General features: G+C 46.1%; 1 long non-coding RNA gene across 1 annotated transcript; it reads left to right on the forward strand.

The window, feature by feature from the left end:
- Nucleotides 1-8,340: 8,340 nt before the first annotated feature.
- On the forward strand, nucleotides 8,341-18,188 carry LOC140599403 (uncharacterized). Its single transcript, XR_012002254.1, has 2 exons — nucleotides 8,341-8,477; nucleotides 15,540-18,188. It is a non-coding gene; the product is annotated as an uncharacterized lncRNA (long non-coding RNA).
- The last annotated feature ends 1,049 nt before the right edge of the window (nucleotides 18,189-19,237 follow it).

Here is a 19,237-nt window from a genome sequence, read left to right on the forward strand (position 1 = left end):
TGGCCAGGATCCAAAACACTGGTCACACCAAATCCTGATGAGGATATGGAGCAGCAAGAACTGGTGGCGGCATTCATTGCTGGTGGCCAAGCGAACCGGCAAGTTTCTCTGGAAGATAGTGTGGCAGTTTCTTACACAGCTCAACATATTAAACAACCCAGCAACCGAGCTCCTTACTATTTACCCAAACCAGCTGAAAACTTATGTCCGCCCAAAAGTTTAGAGCAGCTTTATTCACAATTGCCAGAAATTGAAAGCCCCCAAGATGTCCTTCAATGGGTGAAGGGATAAACAAACTGATACATCCAGATGATGGGATATTATTTAGCAACCGAAAGAGATGAGCTGTCAATTCATGAAAAGATGTGGAGGAAATTTAAATGCATATTACAAAGTGAAGGAAGCCAGCAGGAAAGGGCTACATAGTGTATTGTTTCAGTTATATGATGTTCTGGAAAAGGCAAAAGTATAGGAAGAATAATAAGTGAGTGGGTGCCTGGGGCTGGGGCAGGAGGAGGGAGGGAGGGAAGGAGGAAAGGTGGAGCACGGGGGATTATTAGGGTGGGGAACTATTCTGCATGATACTGAAATGGGGGATAATGGTGCAGCTATGACATTATACCTTTGTAAAAACCTACAGTCTGTACAACACAAAGTGAACTCTCATGTAAACTATAGACTTTAATAACATGTATTAATATTGGATTACCAGTTGTAATAAGTGTGCCAAGTTAACACAAGGTATTAATAATGCAGAAACTGGGCAGCCCCGGTGGCTTAGCAGTTTAGCACCGCCTTCGGCCCAGGGCCTGATCCTGGAGACCTGGGATCAAGTCCCACGTCGGGCTCCCTGCATGGAGCCTGCTTCTCCCTCTGCCTGTGTCTCTGCCTCTCTCTCTCTCTCTGTCTGTCTCTCATGAATATATAAATAAAATATTTTTTTAAAATGTTAAAAAAATAATGCAGAAACTATTGGGGAGGAGTGTAGTATGGCAGGAAGAGGGAGTATAGGGAGTATAGTATAGGCAGGAAGAGGGAGTATAGGGAGTATAGTATATGTGTACTTTGTGCTCAACTTTTCTGTTAACTTAAAAGTGCTCTTTTAGGGTGTTTGGGTGGCTCAATTAGGCATCTGCCTTAAGCTCAGGTCATGATCTCAGGGTCCTGGGATTGAGTCTCACACGCTGAGTAGGGAGCCCATTTCTCCCTCTCTTTCTGCCTGCCATTCCCCCTGCTTGTGCTCTCTCTCGGTCAACTATATAAATAAAATCTTTCATTTTTAAGTGCTTTTAAAAATATCTATTAATTAAAAAAATCTATAATTCCACCTTTAAAAAATCACATAAAATAAGAAGACATTTCAGTCTATTTCATTCCCCCAGTCTACACACCCGCAATAAGGTAAGCACTGTTTATAATTAGCTGTGCATGCTTCCTGATTTTTTCCCTTAAGTTTCTACAAATATATCTATATATCTATATTTGTACCTAGCTCTCTATAGCATCACACATTGAAAAAATAAAAATGAAATCATGCCTTCCATACTATATTAGTTTGCAACTTGCTTATTTTACTTACGTTATGGGCCTCTTTCCAGGCTGTACATGTAGATCTAACTCTTTTTTGGAAACTGTCCCATCCAATCTATTTGATTGCTAAAGAAGATTCACAAAAACCCGATTGACAATGCTTGCACATCTACAGTATATTGCAGGAAAAGCATTACAAGCACTGAAGCAAGACAGCAAGGAGTCCAGAGAGGTCAGGTATAAGCTTCAATGGTCTTTCCTGCAAGAGCCATACAGATGCACTTTCTCTCTTGGATTACAGAACACCTTAGCACCAAGAAGCCCCAAATGAAGTTGCCACAGGGCCTTCTTATTCCCCGCTAGCAGTATAGAAATATTTCATTCTGTATTACAGCAGCCCCAGCAGCAGAGACCTCCGGGGGTCTCACCAAAGCTGTGTACAAATCATTAATTTCACTGCTATCAAGGAATAATGCTGAAAAAAAAAAAATAAAAACAAACACTGCTGACAAGCTGGTAAAAGCCACTTTGAAACTCCTGAGACCCATGGTTATGAAACAACACTATGAATCAGTACCATTAATTCCTGGACCAGGGGGTCTGCACTATTAGGAACATCTTCTATTTCAGTTAATCAGCTCATGCCCATCCCCGGCCTGCTGGAATGAACCTGTGCAGTACACCGTGGTAGGTACAAACACACTCTGTTCAACCATTCCCACAGGGGTGGGTAGGAGTCCCGCCCACCCCGCCAATCCCTCGCTGCGATTATAAACCTGGCCACAGTGGACATCTTCACACATACATGCTTTTATGTATTCGTATATTTATTTCTGCAGCATACGTCCCTCAAGTGATGTGGACAAATCACTTTGCTTTTCTTGATCTGTCTTTTGTGTCTTCTTTTCTCTGTATTTTAGGAGGATAGGGACTCACTGCGTGGTACTGCTGTGCTCAGAGGCTCACATTCCTGTCAGGGTTTTGCTGTGCTCTCTCTGCACCTGCTCTGGTACCCCGCTGTCCTCTGGCTTTGTGTGTCTTGATTCTCTTACTCTCTCCTTCCAAGCCACAAGGAATGTGGTTACTTCTCTTTGGGATCAGGGCTCTCCACTATGTGAAAGGGATCATTTCTCTAGGGCGATTCCATTTTTATTTTTTATTTTTTTAAAGAAGACTGCTACCTAATAAAACCTACACCCACAGGCAAAGCCTAAGAAAATGAAACAAATCTCCTACTTTAGGTGCTAATTAGGTGCTGAAACAGATGATCTCCATACCTCAACAGCTTGATTTAAGAAAAGTTCAATTCTCCTCTTGTAAAGCCCCAGACGTCACAGAGTAGGGAGTTCTGCTCTGTGTCCTCACTCAGGGATCCCTTCTGTCCTATAGGAATTCAGAATTCTTCCCATTCAGACAGCTGATGGGGAAAGAGAGAGAGAGAGGGGAGGACCGCACAGGGGTTTTCATGGCTACAACTGAAGGCATAACAGATTGTGGTGGTCTTGAGATATATCCACAGATTCCTTAAAATTCTTTCCCTCAAGAGCTAGAGCTCCATTCTCTTCCCTTTGAGTGTGGGCTGGACTTAGTGACTCACTTCTAACAGATAGAAGTCAGAAGTAATAGGCAAATCTGGTCGAAAAAAGATTGCAGCTTCTGTCTTCGGTGCTGTCTCTCTGTCTCTGTTCATCTCTCTCTCTCATCTCTCATTTTTTAAAAAAGACTGTCTTTAAAAAAAAAGATTATTTATTTATTTGAGAAATAGAGAGAGCACAAGCAGGGGGGAGCTGCCAAGGGAGAGGGAGAAGCAGACTCCCTGCTGAGGAGGGAGTCTGATGCATAACTCGACCCCAGGACCCCCGGATCATGACCTGAGCTGAAGGCAGATGCTTAACCTCCTGAGCCACCCAGAAGCCCCTGAGGGGAGCCGTGTCTTAGGAACCCAAGCACTGTGCCAGCAGTCACGTGAGTGATCCTGAATGTGGAATCTCCAGTTCAATCAGATCTTCGGAGGCTGCAGCTCCAACCAATATAATGATTTTGGCCTAGTGAGGGACCCTGAGCCAGAACCAGCCAGGGAAGCCACTCCTGGGTTCCTGACTCTCAGAAACTGTGTGATATAATAATTTTTTTGTGGTTTTGGGGGGTAAACTGTTAACTTTGGGGGTAATTTGTTACACAGCAATAGATAATACACCTGCCCACCTGCATTTCACTGGCCAGAATTCAGTCCCATGGCCACACCTCACTGTGGAGAGGCTGGGGAATGGTCCGGTCATGTCCCCAGAAGGAAAAGGAGAAGGGTTTGCTGAATATCCAACTTGTGTCTGCTATACCATGGAACTTCTGGGATTCTTCTCCCACTTGGCAGAAATGAGGGTCAATTCCATCAATTCCTAAGACATGGTAAGAGCCAAAGGTCTCACTTTTGACTACTTGTTCCCTGTTTTATGTGAACAACAGCCTTGGATTATCTAGGAGGAAATAAGGAATGCTAACCCCAAATTTACGTTTTATTTCATATATTTTAGTGATAGTACAATACTTCTAAATATTTTGTTGATGATTTTGCTTAAAGCTTCTACCAACCACATGGTTTACAAAATGTGCATTATGTATGATATCAATATTACAGGGAGAAATATGCATTCATATGCAATGAAAAAATACTGTGAAGAAATATACCGAAATACAAAACAAGATCATTCCTGTGTGGTGAGGGAATCAGTGACTTTCACTTAGTTTGTGTGCATAGGGATTAGTGTTTTTCCAACTTTTCTTCCTTTTTTCCAACTTTTCTAAGATGAAGATATGTTTATTTTATAATCAGAAAAGATAATTATAATAAAAACAATCATTATGAAAATAATATAAATGTTATAAAAAAGCAATCCCTCTATATGTGGGGCAGGGCCAACTGAGAAGCATCTGTTTCGTTCACGTTGAGTCTGGACAACTGGACAACCACGCTTGAGCTCTGGGGAGCCCCCTCTGGGCTTGTTAGTTCTCTTACCTCACAAAGAACAGAGGTAACCGACTTCCCAGGGTGACTAAGCCTTTGATCCATCCTGAGGAGAATCACTGTTGTGCTCCATGTGGTCAGATCATCCTCTCTACCTAGACTCTTCCCCCTTCAGGAATGGAAAACATTTGTCCTCTAGGAAGACTTCTCCCTAATGACCTCTGCCTCCCCGATTTCACAGCCACCCACTCAGAAACAAATTTTCATTTCAGTTTATCAGAATCACATAGACAGGTGGCTTCCTCTGGGCCTGAGGTTCAAACCCTAACACCCACCTGCTCACACACACCCACCCGTGCACACACACACACACACATGCACACTGACACGCTTCCTCTTGTATGATGAAGGGCAAATCAGTTAACCACTTAGCCTTAGTTTCTTCATCTGTGAAAGGGGCTAAAACCCTTCATAACTGATGTCACACCTCAAAAGCATATAGGATGATGCAGGGCATATAGTAGGAGTGTTGTAAAAGCTACGTGTGGGAATCTTGAAGGTAGACGCAATTCCTGTCCTTATGGAGCTTACTGCTTAGTGGGAAAAGACAGCCGTTGGATACATAGTTAGAGGTGTAGTGAGCCATTTAAAAAAAAAAAAAGGAGGGAGGGTAGAATTTAATGACATAGGTAGGATCATCAGATGGCCCTTTCTTCAGATGGAGAAACTCAGGCTCAGGGAAATTAGGTCACACTTTTAGCCAAGTGGTGCAGCTGGGACCAGACCTGATCTGTCTCATATCCAGCCCCTAATTTCAGGGGTTGGATGGGGACTGCCCAGAGCCCAAGGAACTGTGCCTTTGCAGGTTCCTCCTTCCATTAAAAAATATATTAAAAATTATATTTTTACAACTGTATTGATATAAAGACAACTATGACCCCGGCTGGATTATATTCATTTTTCTTTCTTTTTAAAGATGATTTATTTATTTATTTATTCATGAGAGACAGAGAGAGAGAGAGGCAGAGACACAGGCAGAGGGAGAAGCAGGCTCCCTGCAAGGAGCCTGATGTGGGGCTCGATTCCAGGGACCCAGGATCATGCCCTGGGCTGAAGGCAGATGCTCAACCACTGAGCCACCCAGGCACCCCTCATTTTTTTCCTTCTGATCTTAAAAGAAATTATAACATTTTCATGGCCTCCTAAAGGTATCATTGGCCCCAGGCACTGTCCATGTGCTTATCATAGGAAGTTGAGTAGAATATAATCTGGTCCCCTAAGGAGGCCAGTGGAAGAGACATAAAAAGAGAACAACTAATATTAGTAACAGTAATTCTAGTTTGGGTGTATTAAGTGCTTGTTCATCTCATTTAAGTCTCTTAATAAACTAAGAATTAATAAACAACATTAGTTTCACTTGGCAGACAAGGAAATTGAGACCCAGAATGTTGCCATTGCTTGCCCACAGTGATGCACTTGTTGGGGACAGGGGTTGGGATCCAGTCTGCAATTCCTTTTTTTCTTAATATTATTTATTTATTTATTCATAGGAGACGGGGGGTGGGGTAGAGAGGCAGAGACACAGGCAGAGGGAGAAGCAGGCTCCACGCAGGGAGCCGGATGTGGGACTCAATCCCGGGTCTCCAGGGTCAGGCTCTGGGCCAAAGGTGGCGCTAAACCACTGAGCCACCCCGGCTGCCCCAGTCTGCAATTCTTTCCGGATTCTTCCTTGTCTGGATTCTCACCTGTCATGCTGTGTCTCAACTGCAGTGCAGACAGTGGATGGAATACCCACTAGAGAGAGGCGTGAGCAAGACAGTCCGATTCCATGGCCAATGTCAACAGAGACATTGCACGCACTGAGTTCTGGGGAGACTTGGCCTCTGACCATTGTCTCTCTACTCCTTACCCAGATGTCCCCAGCCACCAGGATGGGGGCTTCTTTCCTTTCCTCCCACTGGCTTACCCTCTGTCCCTTACCCCACATTGGCTAGTCCAAAGCATGCTCACCAAGAGCAAAGCCTTTGAGCCGTGGCAGAACCGGACACACTGGGAATATTTCATGGGCATGGCCTGGACGAGGAGTGACGTGGGAAACCCTGCCTACACCTGGGAGCTGATCATCCTCAGCCAAATATACAAGAGGATGATGCCAGTGACGTATGTTTCTAGCTTACAAAGACTTTCCTCAAACACCTTTTGTTGCTTTTACCATGACCCTTGTGAAATTGGTAAAGACAGATCATATTACATATTATTGCATGATTTAACCCTTAAAATCCTGCCATGGCTCCTGCTGGCCTTCCCTGGTGGGCATTGGGGGCCACCCTCCTGGCTCCCTCCTGCTCTGCTCCTCATTCTCCACTCCAGCCAGGCTGAACAGCGCATGCTTCCTCCAAAACTGTTCCAACCATTTCACCTCGACCCTACCCTAGAATAACCCGGGTTATGTGACTTGCCTGAGGACACACAACTAGGAAGTGATGAAGCTGATTCAAAACTAGATTTGTCTCACTCCAAAGCACATGCCAAAGAGAATTCCCTTAAGGGATCAGTGGTGTCCCAATCTAGTCATGTGAATTAGGCAAGTGTGGCTTATAAATCCAGCTGGTGCGGTGCCCTCCCCCACAATCCCTTCACCTGGGGAACACCTGTGTCTTACTTTAGACTCAATTCAAGCACCACTACACTTTCAGTGGGTTTTTCAGGTTTGAAGCTCATGTAACAATGATGGAGGGAGTTGCAGAGTAAGGATGCAACACTTTTCTTTAGAGAGAGATGTCACACCTGAAGATGAGGAAATGGTGTGGAGGCTTTGCCTCTGGAGAGAACAGGCATGCCCGTGGCTGCTGCCTGGACTCCCAGCCACGGCACTCCTGTTCTGGGGGAAAGAATGAGGTGCTGGCGTGGAAGCAGGAAGTGGTAACTCCTTAAAACTTCTCACTCCTTCACACCTTCTGTGTGACTCATTTTGATGAAATTCAACGAACTCTGAGCACCTGCTCACTACGTGTAGTCTTTTTCAGCTAGAAAACTCCACAACTCCCCTCCCCCAGGATTTCAGGAGCTGAGACCCAGAATGTGAAAGACCCAGCAGAGTGGCCAGTGGACATTAGAGGACACGGCTCCTGCCCTGCCAACCCTCACCTTGCCTGTACCCCGACCCCTGTGCGGTGACAGGGCGACTGGCTTTCAGGGCTTGAACGGGTGAGCAAGTGAAAGACACTTGGGCCAAAGAATGCTATATATAGCTACACATATTTTTGTTGCTATTGTTGAATTTTTAAAAAGGGACAACCAATGTGTGTATGAATAATAATAATGGTTATTATTATTCATGATAATCCATTTCATGAAGCCAAAAAATATGTAAACCTATATGTGCTTCTGCATCTAAATCTACATCAACGTCTACACCTATCCAGAAGGATATTCATCAAATGTTAACGCAAGTTTTCTCTAGGTGGTGGCATTACAGTGGTTTGCTTGATGTGTTTCTGTATTTTCCAATTTTTTTTTTTAGAATTACCATGCATTAATTAGGCGATCTGAACAGCAAGTTCAAGGCCAATTCTCTTTTAAATGGCTAGGATCCCATGGGAGACCTGGGTGGCTCAGGGGTTGAATGCCTTCGGCTCAGGTCATGATCCTGGAGTCCCGGGATCGAGTCTTGCGTCAAGCTCCCTGCATGGAGCCTGATTCTTCCTCTGCCTGTGTCTCTGTGTCTCACATGAATAAACAAGTAAAATCTTTTTTAAAAAATGGCTAGGATCCCAAGCCTAGGTAATGCTCTTTGAGTGATGCAGGAGGCCCTTTCTCATTTTTTGTGTTCTCCTTCCCTCCTTCAGGTTGGAAGAACCTCAAGCAAGCCTCTGCCTCTCTGGCCAATGCCTTTGCTGCCCTCTGGTGGTCACTCGGGACCTCAGCAAGTGCGCCAACCAACCCACCCCCGCCCGCCCGCGGTGGACGGTTGCTTCTGTTTCAGGTTTGCCCTCTGAAGTTCCATTTCTTAGAACTGTTCCCCCCCAACCCCCCGCCAAGGTTGAGCATCCTAAAGTCAGTGTCCCCCCCTCCCCCACTAAGGTTGAGCATCCTTAAGGTTGAGCATACTTTTTTTTTTTAATTTATTCATGAGAGACACAGAGAGAGAGAGGCAGAGACACAGGCAGAGGGAGAAGCAGGCTCCATGCAGGGAGCCTGATGTGGGACTCGATCCTGGGACTCCAGGATCACGCCCTGGGCCCAAGGCAGGTGCCAAACCGCTGAGCCACCCAGGGTTCCCGAGCATCCTTTTAAAACCAGTGAGGTTTGCTCCGGTCTAAGCTTTAAAGCTGGTGGACATGTCATTTTTGCAAAAGCCAAAGCCCCTGGGCCTTTATTCCACAGCCGCAGGGCTTGAGATCCAGCGGCAGACAGGCCCTGGGGCGCGCTCACCTGCTGCTTTCTCAGGGTTGCCGAAAGCAGCCTTTGGTTTTGGTCAGCATTGTGACTGCCAAAGCCACCAGCCTGCCTGCAAAAGGACGGTGCTTCTCACGGTCCGAGAATGCTGCTCTGTTCTCCACCAGAATCACAAGTAGTGTGTCTACGGCCCCCAACCTGGGCCGCTTTGAGACTGTGTGGCTTTAAGCAAATTGTGTCACCTCTCTGTTCATTCAGCTGTAACATGGGAATTGTCATCACGCCTGCCTGGATTTACCAGGCCCTGCCACTTGTTAGCTGTTAACCTTGAACACATTACTTAACATTTCTGTGCCTCGGTTTCCTCATTTGTAACATTGGGGGGAAAGTGGTGCCTAATTCACAGGGCTGTGAGGGAGGAATTAATTAATTCGTGCGGGTGATTAGATCAGTTCCCGGAACATAATTAGTTCTTAATGTTTTATTATTATTTTTTCCATTGCTGGTTACCAAAGCGTATTATTAGTTCAATGTCATCCTAAGAATGCATAGAGTTAAGAGTAAGGGATTCATTCTTTGTGAAGCCTTTCATGTATTAGGAACTATTGTGGGTGCTATTTAATATTCACTGAAACCCTTCAAGGAAGGTGTTAATCTTCATTTTACAAGCAAGGAAGTTGATCTTAAGAGAGGTTAAGTAATTCACCCAAGATCACACAGCTAGGAAATACAGAATATGAATTCGATTCCTTTGGTTTGGCTCTGGAGCCTCTGTTCTTTCTTGTCTGTGTGGTTGACTGCTACCTCCTAAGGGTAGCTTGTTTTTACTATTTTTTTTTTCTAGAATACTTTATCCTCCACTCAACATAACACAAACCTCAACATCCATGGCTTTACACACTAGAACTTTATTTCTCAGGAGTGCAATAACTCATGAGGTCATTCCCATTTGGTGAGAAGGCCTTCCACGTGGTGATTCAGAGACCTAGGCTCCTCCCATCTAGTGGTCTTATTCTTCCCTGGGGCTTTGGAATCCTCTGTAATCAACTGGTGAGTGAGCAAAGAACATGGAACCAGCTTGAAAGTGGTCCTCATCAACCCTGTCCGTAGTCCATTAACCTAACGCTCAGTCACAGGGGAGGCTGGGAAATGTAGCTTTACTCGATGTCTGAAGGCAATGGAATGATGACCCACCAGCCAGCCTCTGCCACACCTGACTTATGTCAAACTTATGAGACCTGGGTTTAAATTTTAATTCCCCTGGTAAGAAATCTTGACCCCCTCAGGTCTGGATTGGGGCCCCTCCTCTGTACTTCCTTTCTTGTGGCATCCATTGCACAGAATTACTAAGTATTGCCTCATCTATCCTTCCATTCTTCTGTGGGCTGCACTAGGGCAGGCAGGGGTCATGCCTGTCTCCATCACAGCTGAATTCCCAGTGTTTACATGGAGCCTAGCACACAGTCGGTGCTCAATAGTTGCTCAATGGATGATGTCTGGGCAAGTGGCTGAGGGGGCAGAGGATGTGGGTGGGAGTGGTCGACAGCAAGTTTTAAAACCATGAATGGGAACGGGGCTGGAAAGCCCTCTGAGGTTGAGGTTGGGGCGTCTGTTCTCTAAGAGTGGAACCGAGACAACAAGTGTGGTCACAGGTTGTCTGTGTCTCGGCACCTGCCCCGGAGAAGAACCCCACACAGACGTCTCTTGCCTCAGTTGGTTCCAGTACGTATACCCTACAGGGCCTGGTTTTGAGCTTAGGAAACAAACCACTCCCATCATGATGAAATGCGGCATCACGTTTACTTATTTATGATTTATATCCCATCTGCTTCCCGAGAAACTTGGAAGTAGCTTATAAAATGAAGACAATAAGAGAGAGACACCTGAATGATAGGGAGACTAGTCAAGGTGATATTAGATCATTGAAAATCAACTGACTCTGGAAATAACAAGATAAATGTTTCTTCCTTACAAGCCAGGTCTTTATTTTGGGACAATATTTAGTGTTTTTTACATTGGTCTTTTGTTGTTGTTTTTTTTTTCCCCCTCACTGTCCCTGGGCGTCTGGCCTATAGCTGAGATTGGGATTGAGGAGGGACTGCGATGAACTCATGGCCCCTCTTTTCAGGGTTGCAAGACCCTTTTCAGCTCTGCCCTATCGGGCTCATCGCTGCTCCTCTGCTGGGCTACAAATCTCCTTCCACAGCCTGATGTTAAGACGAAGGTCATATCCATGAACGAAAACCACCCAGTAGAACTGCCCTTATATGAAAAACCTGAGTTAACAAGACAGAGGGGGATGGTCTAACTTGGTGATGGGGCAAGAATCCCCACCTGGCTCCTTTGGCTGTGGCCTCAACAAGTCATTCAATGGTTCTGAGCCTCCATCGGCTTATCTATGAAATGGGATCATTGAGCCCAGATACCCTGGGTGGGTATGAGAGTTCGATGACACAAAATGCCCTCAGAGGGGTAACGTGTTACATTAGACAGCTGAACAAGGGCAAGTGTATCGGGGTACTGCCCTCAGTACCACCCAGGGATGGGGGACCCAGAGCCTGTGGGAGGGTAGGGATGGGGATGGACTTCAAGGTCAGGGCTCTTCTTGGAGGGAAGGCCAGGATAGTCTCACGATATCCCAAGGAAAGGCGAGTTTTGGGGACCACAGTCTCCCTGCTACTTTCTCCACTCAGAAGGCATGTGAATTACAGGTGACCTGCAGGTCGCTTCTGGGATCAGGGGGGACTGGGAGCTTGTCTCTGGGTGCAGGATTCTGGGGACAGGAGGCAGCTGGGAGCCTGGGCTGAAGCCCAGACAGTGCAGGCAGGGGTCTGTGGGCCAAGGAGCACTAGGACCTCTGTAAGATTTGTATTCCAGAAGCTTCTCTGGCCCATATAGGCCAATTCTGTGCTGATTCATAAAAGGGAAGGGAAAAACCCCCCTAGGTTCCAGGTTCCAAAGGAACAAATTTGCAGTAAGTTTAAAAAAGAACCAAAGCCAATCTGAACTGGAGAAGGGGTTTCCCCTAAACTGTCCCTCCGCACACTCAGCAATCGACAAAGATGCTGAGAAAGTGCGGGTAGGTGGCCTGGGTGGGGACGGGCAGCTGGGGCTTCATTGCCAGGCTGATGGTCCATGGCCCCTTCCCACAGGCTTCTCTGCCGTCACCCCTGAGATGGATGACATCAGCCTCTACCCCGCGGTGCAGCACGCCACTGCACGAAAACAACAGAGATGTTTGCCAAGGAGAAAAAAATCCCCGTGACCTTATCATCCCATCAAATCAACTGTTTTCATTTTTCTGGGCTTCTTCCATTCCAGTCTTCACCGTTTGATTGTAGTTCCACTGCCCTTACCATCTTAACTGTCTTTCTCTTCCTTGACATGGGGTGATGTTGGGCAAATTCCAGTTTCCTCATCTGTGCAACGGGAAACTCACAGCACCTATGGCATAGAGGGGTGTGAGTCTGGAATGAGATCACCCCTGTAAAGTGCACGGTACATAGTAGGTGCTTAGCAAACGGTAGCTGCAGTTATGATTTCTGGCAGCACCTCATTGGTTTTCTTTCTTTCTTTTTTTTTTTTTAAGATTTTATTTATTTATTTGACAGAGTGACTGAGCATAAGCAGGGGGAGCAGCAGGCAGAGGCAGAGGGGGAAGAAGACACCCCGCTGAGCAGGGAGCCAGACACGGAACTTGATCCCAGGATCCTGGGATCATGACCTGAGCTGAAAGCAATTGTTCAACCAACTGAGCCACTCAGGTGCCTCTCTTTGGTTTTCATAATACATACTATTGCACTATTAGAATTTTTCAACTTTTTATATGTGTTAATGTGATAAAATTGGAACAACTTATTTTTTTTTTAAGATTTTATTTATTTATTCATGAGAGACAGAGAGAGGCAGAGACACAGGCAGAGGGACAAGCAGGCTCCATGCAGGGAGCCTGACGTGGGACTCAGTCCCGGGACTCCAGGATCACACCCTGGGCCGAAGGCAGGCGCTAAACCCCTGAGCCATCCAGGGATCCCCTGGAACAACCTATTTTAAAAGAAGCCTGTTCATGGTGAAATATCTTTTATGATTAGCCTTTAAAGATTGGCATTAGCAGACACACATGCGCCCCACTCTTCTGTACCTGGGGGACCCAGTATGCGCCCATGCTCATTGTGACCTGAGAAAATTCTGCTGGGGCACTGGGTAGGGGAGCCTCCTTACAGCTGAGCCTTTTCTGGCCCTAGCAGACAGAAAAGCAGGGCATGTTGAGACTGCCTTTCTTCAAATGCAGAATCCACCCCCACCCCTGTTCCTGTGATAAGGCTCCTGGGAATCCCAGGGCAGCTGCCCACTCACGGTGTCTCTTGGAGAAGTGACCTGTCGTCCCTGGTGCGGGGAAATCCAGGTGCTGGGCCTTCTCTATCAGGCGGCAGAGAAGGGGCAGTGTTGGGAAAGCGCTAATGGTGCATCTTTGCGTAGGCGAGAGGCTGAGTTGGAACATGTGATGCTGGGGGCTCTTTCTGATTTCAATTGTGGTTTTGGCGAGCCAGAGTCTCCCGGGATTGATGTCTACTGCAGGTGTCCTTGCGGCCTTTCCCGTCTACCTAGGGCACATCCAGGAGGCTGATGGAAAAAAGGAAATAACATGTAGAGTTTAAGACTCAAGACGATCCCTCCAGACAAGGCCTCTCTCGGCCTCTGTCCTCTCATTGGTGCCACGCAACCTGCAAAATGGACCAGTTGTGGAATTAAATTATTCTCGGCTCTGGGGAGGGAACTGGGAGGTCGCTGGACATTTGCTCTGCAGACTGGTCACACGACCTAAGAGCTCCTCGCCCCCTTGAACTCTACACCTTGGTCGTGGCTTCATCAGTTCATTGTGTGCCTGGACTGCGCTGGGCGCCGCAATGACCAAGATGGGGCCCCACCCTTGGGACCACACAGTCAACTCCAGAGGAGAGACAGGATGCTGCCTGTGGTCATATTCACCATGGCAGTGGCTGCGGTCCCCCGAGTGCACCGAATGCAAAATCTCATGGAACCCTCCGAACGGCTGCATGATGTCTACCCTGGTAATATCCTTATTTTTCAGGTGAGGAAGACAAAGGTGCTGAAGCATGAACTAATCTGCCCCAAGTCACAGAGCTCGCAGGTGGCACAGCTGTGATTCCATTCAGTCGTCAGGCTCTAGATCCTCCCCCACAAGCCCCCTCCTTTCTTTTTTTGGGCAGGGGGATGGGGGGGCTATTGTACAACTTTCTTGATTTCATTTAACACAATTTAAAATTAAGTCTGTGCATAGATGGCCATAAGAGATAGCTCAAATCTCAAGGTAGAAGGGTTTCCTTTTGTGGTACCCCTCTGAGTAGACTTTCAAGGCTCCTCCAGTTTGCTGACATGTGACATTTGACACCTTAAGATTTTATCTAGGGGCACAGAAAGCAGCAATATCATCAATATTCACAGACCCAGGTGTGTGAGGTTGCCTTGGTACTGTATTAGACTCACTGCCCGGGCCGGAGGCCCAGGGGCAGGGGGTGGGGGAGGGCGGCAGTTGGTTAGTGATTTTTTTCTTTGTCTCTAATCTTAGTTGTCATTTTCTTGGTTACCTGTCCTCATCTCCCTGTTCGCTATTTCTTCTCCTCCTTCGCCCCCTAGTCCTTCCCCTTCTTCACTTACCACTTCCCCTCCTCCTCCTCTTTCTCTTCTTGTATGAAGTATCAAGATATTGGAAAATACTTAGGAGCTCTGTTCTCATCTTTCTTCACACATTTAAGTAATGGAAGCCGGCCAATTTCCAGTCCCACAATGGTCCAAACAGACATGCGATATCATTGGTGAGATTTATTTAACATGAATAAGGTTTGGCAACGATCCTGGTACCAGCAATAGAGGCTGCAGGCTTACATTTTCCAGAATTGTAAGGCCTTGCGCCATAAAGCCAGTCAAGGTCCAGATGTAGCAGGGAAAGTACAGATGTTACTTGCATCATCCAGAGCTGATAGGCTCCCAGGTGTGGGAGGCCTTCTCCTTTTGCAAATCCTGTGAAACAGCCAGTCCATTCTAGATCATTCTGCAATGAGAAGAGACCTCAGCATAGACAAGTTGCATCCTCAGAGTCCATGCTCTTAACCAATGTACACAGTACATTTTTCACCTTGAAACAATTTATAATGAGACACAATGGGAAAAACAACTGTGTTGCACAGACTTTATATTCTACAGAAATTCCAAGGAGTTGGAGATTAAAACTTTCATAGACTCAAAGTTTTAAGGCTCCACATAGATCAAACTTCCTCAGCCCATCGAGGAAACAACAGAGGCTGGATGAATGGTACCCTCAAGGTCACACAGCTAGTTAGTTGGTGGCAGAGGGAGAACCAGGTCCCTGGTGACTGATTCTAAGTTCTTGGCCCTCTCTGTCACACCACATGACCAAAGCACATGTGGTGAGAAAGCCTCCCCTGAGGAGGAGGAATGTGACTGGGGCCTGAAGGGATAGAAGTGGTGCAAGTGCGGCCTTGGAAGAGGGGCCAGGCTCCCTGATGCCAGTTTAGGCTCCTTTGTGAACCATTGACGGTTCAGCTAACTGAATGGTCAACTCCTCAATGGTAAGCATTTGTCTCTTCCATTTTCTGCCCCATTGCAGAGTTCCTGGTATGGGGCTTGCACAAAGGGACACTTGGGGAACTGGATGAGACTCGATTCTTCACATCCTCTCTGAGATCAGACTCTTTGTTTTAAGAACTTGGCACCGAACTCAACCTATTTCCTTTCTACTTCCTTCTTTACTTCCCATGGTTGATACTTTCGAGAGTGTATGCCTGAGCCACAACCTCTGAAATGAGCTAGCTGCCTGCAGCCATGTTTGTAGGACCAACCCCAGGCCCGCTGTGAGTGGCTGAGTGGCCCAGGAATGGGCTCCCGACTAAGACTGGATCCATGAGAGCCTCTCTCTCAATTTGGAACTGTGTCCCGAGGGGCTCCTCAGCCTCCTCTGATGACGTGAACTGAGGTGGGGTAGTTCAGGAACAGGGAACCAACCATCCATCTTCAGGGATACGGAGGTGGCCAGTGCAGAGAAGGAGGGAAATGAAGCAGATTTTGAGAGGGCAGCAGCAAGGAGAAACCCCAGGACCCTAGAGAGAAACCCTGAGAAGCCAACTGCCCCGTGCCTGGGGAGGCCCCTGCCCAGAGGAGGCCTTCACCTCGTTTGGAGACGCCTCCTCCAGTCACACAAGAAGGACAGTCTGTTGCCTGGAACCCTTACCATAGTCTGATGTTATCAAGTTTCTGCAGAAGGAGCTCACTCAGCCAGGGCTCTGACAGAGCCATTAGGGGAAGTCCTTGGTTATGCTTTGTGCTGGAGGAACCACAGTCCGGAAACAGGGCATGTTGTTGAAGGGGAACTTTCTGCTCTTTCTTAAAGGGAGACCCTAGGCCTGGGGGTCACAATTTGACCCAGGCTCCAGAAGGAATGGGACTTCAGAGAAGATGTTAATCCTTTTTTGTTTGTTTGTTTTCTTTGCAAAGATTTTTAGTCAGCGTTCTTCATAGCAGCATGAATGGGAGAGGAGAGAGCCCCGAGACCCCCGTGGTCACTTCAGCCATCATGCTAGGTACTGGAGAACAGAGATGAGAGAATACATTTCCACCTCACAGTGAGTGAGATGGACATGGGGATACGATTGCACAGCCATGGGATGTAAATGCCACGATAAAGCAATGCACAAGCAAGAGGGGTCCCCGAAGAACATCCAACCTGGTGGATCAGAGGATGTTTCCTAGCAGGGATGACAGCTGAGTGGAACAAACAGGAGTTGACCAGGCCAGAGAGGGTAAGGGACAATCCAGAGGAAACGGCGAGTACAGAAGAGCAGTGTTGAGAGACACAATGGTGGCTTCTGAGAAGTACAAGTGGCCGAAGCAGCTGGAGCGTGAAGTCTCTAGGCTTTGGCCAGAAAGCAAGAAGAGTGACCTGCAGAGCTGTGCTCTCCTAACCTCTTTGTGTGCTCCATCTGTTGAATTTTTTTGAGCATGCAAAAAATGTCTGTGTATATTTATAACGTAGATATACATGTTTACGAAACAGTATATGTATATATATTTACAAAATATATAATTGCCTTTATAGTAATATGTTAAATATGATTGTAGCTTCATTTCCTTCTTACCTTTTTTTTTTTAATAAAAATACACAGAGAAATTCTAAAATATTCTCCCCACCCCACAGTGCATGTGGAGAACTGCTCCGCAGACGTGATCAGGTCTGGGGCCACCATCTCCTCCTCAGAATCAACCAGATGTGTAGCTGTGGCCTGAGCTGTCACAGCCACAGCTGATAGTCCCTGCGCTGAGTGATTCAGATCATGAAACCTCAGGAGCAACAGCCTAGACTTCTAGAAACCTCTGTGCCTGGTGATTCCCAATCTGAATTTCTGGATGTGCACACCCCTGTGACAGGGCTTTTTTCTTTTTCTGAGAAGGTAGCTGAAATTTGTACCTCATGGCTTGAGGGCGGTCAACAGAAAAATGTAGACCTCACCAGAGCTGCTCTATTCCTGTCAACCTTCCCGTTTTGTTGCCTCTGGCCTGAGAGTTAGGGCTTTCTGAAGCCCTGGAGCCTCCTCTTGTGCTTGGGGCTGAGCTCCTCCCAGATGGAATGCCTAACTAGGGCTCCCAGAGGACAACCCCCTGAGCTTTAAACAACAGCACGACACCAGTACACCCTATGATGTGTGTGGAGTGGCGACCACTTGAACAGTGCTAAATTCTTTATAGTCATTTTCTCCTCTAACTCCCACAGCAACACCATGGGTGGGGGGAGAGGGGTGCTGCTCCTAGGATCCCCACTTCTCAGACAGGAAATGGGCATGGGAGAGCCTTAATTCCTTAGGAGTCATGTCAAGGCAGACCCCGGATAGTTAGGATTTCCAACCTCAGGCCCAGCTGCTCTCCCCACAGTAGGAAGGTCCAAGGACTGAACTTTGGATCCCCACCTTCTGTTGCCATGCCTTTGCAAGCTGCCACCCTTCTTAGGTTCTGCTCATCAAGCCAGGACTAGAGTCAGATGCAAAGAGGGTGGTATTTACTCAGAATTGGTGGGCAAAAAATGATTATGTAAATAAATATTTTAAATGGTAAAAAATTGTTTGAATTATTGCTTTGTTGAGGTATAATTCATATACAAAAATGTACATAATTAATGTGTACATTTGGATGAGTTTGGACATATGCATATACCCATGATAGCACCACCACAGTCAAGGTAATAAACATATCTAGCACTTCCAAAGGACTCCTTGTATCCTCTTGCTCTGTGTGTTTGTGTATGTGTGTGTGTTAAGAACAGTTAACGCGAGCTATAGCCTCTCAACAAGTTTTTTTTTTTTTTTTTTTAGATTTTATTTTTAAGTACTCTCTATACATAGTGTGGGGCTCGAACCCACAACCCCTGAGATCAAGAGTCATAGGCTTTACTGACTGAACCATCCAGGTGCCCCTCAACAAGTTTTTAAGTGCACAACACCATATTGTTAATTATAGGCACTATGTGGTATGGTATATCTCTAGAACTTATTCATCTTGTACAACCGTTAACTTTATACCCACTAAACAACTAGCTCTTCTTTCTCTTCCCCCCACCCCCTGACAACCACCATTCTCTTTTCTGCTTAAATAGTTAAATATAATATTTTTTAAAAATGAAACTGCAGGGTGCCTTATAAGCTCAGTTCTTGCTTCCCTGGCAGTGCTTTCCCACCAGGAATGAGGTGGGATAAGCCATAGGATAAATTCATCTGTTGGATGGAGGTAAAAGGAGAAACTTTGTCCACAAGATTACTAGAGTGGAGTTTTGTTGTTCTTGCTATAATAATGACTCATGAATGTGGTAATAAAATTTCAAACAATTATAAAAAAGATAAAGAAAATGTGAAAGTTTTCTGCATCTCTGGGCCTCTACTCATAGACCTACTCTCTAGAAGTAAATGTTTAAAATCATATTTGGGTTTTGTGCTTCTCGTGGTTATGTCCAGAATGGTAAAATATGTTTGTACTTCTCTTCCTCAACTTATTCCCTTTAGATATTATTTAAAGACCACCTCCCACTCTAAATATTAAAGAATTTAATTCAGTTATATTTTACCTCATTTACCCACCTCCTGATTTTTACTTGTATTTTTTGTTTTTGGTCTATTAGTAGTCTTTATCACTTTAGACAATTTACTTAAGTCTGTATTTCTTGGTCTGTCATCTTCTACAGAGTCCTTTTCACAGTAACTCTTGCTCACTATATGTAAGTCATTTGCAAGTCATTTCAATGGGATTTTCCTGTCAGTCACACAG

Source organism: Vulpes vulpes, chromosome 6 (genome assembly GCF_048418805.1).
Source record: "Vulpes vulpes isolate BD-2025 chromosome 6, VulVul3, whole genome shotgun sequence".
Classification (NCBI taxonomy): domain Eukaryota; kingdom Metazoa; phylum Chordata; class Mammalia; order Carnivora; family Canidae; genus Vulpes; species Vulpes vulpes.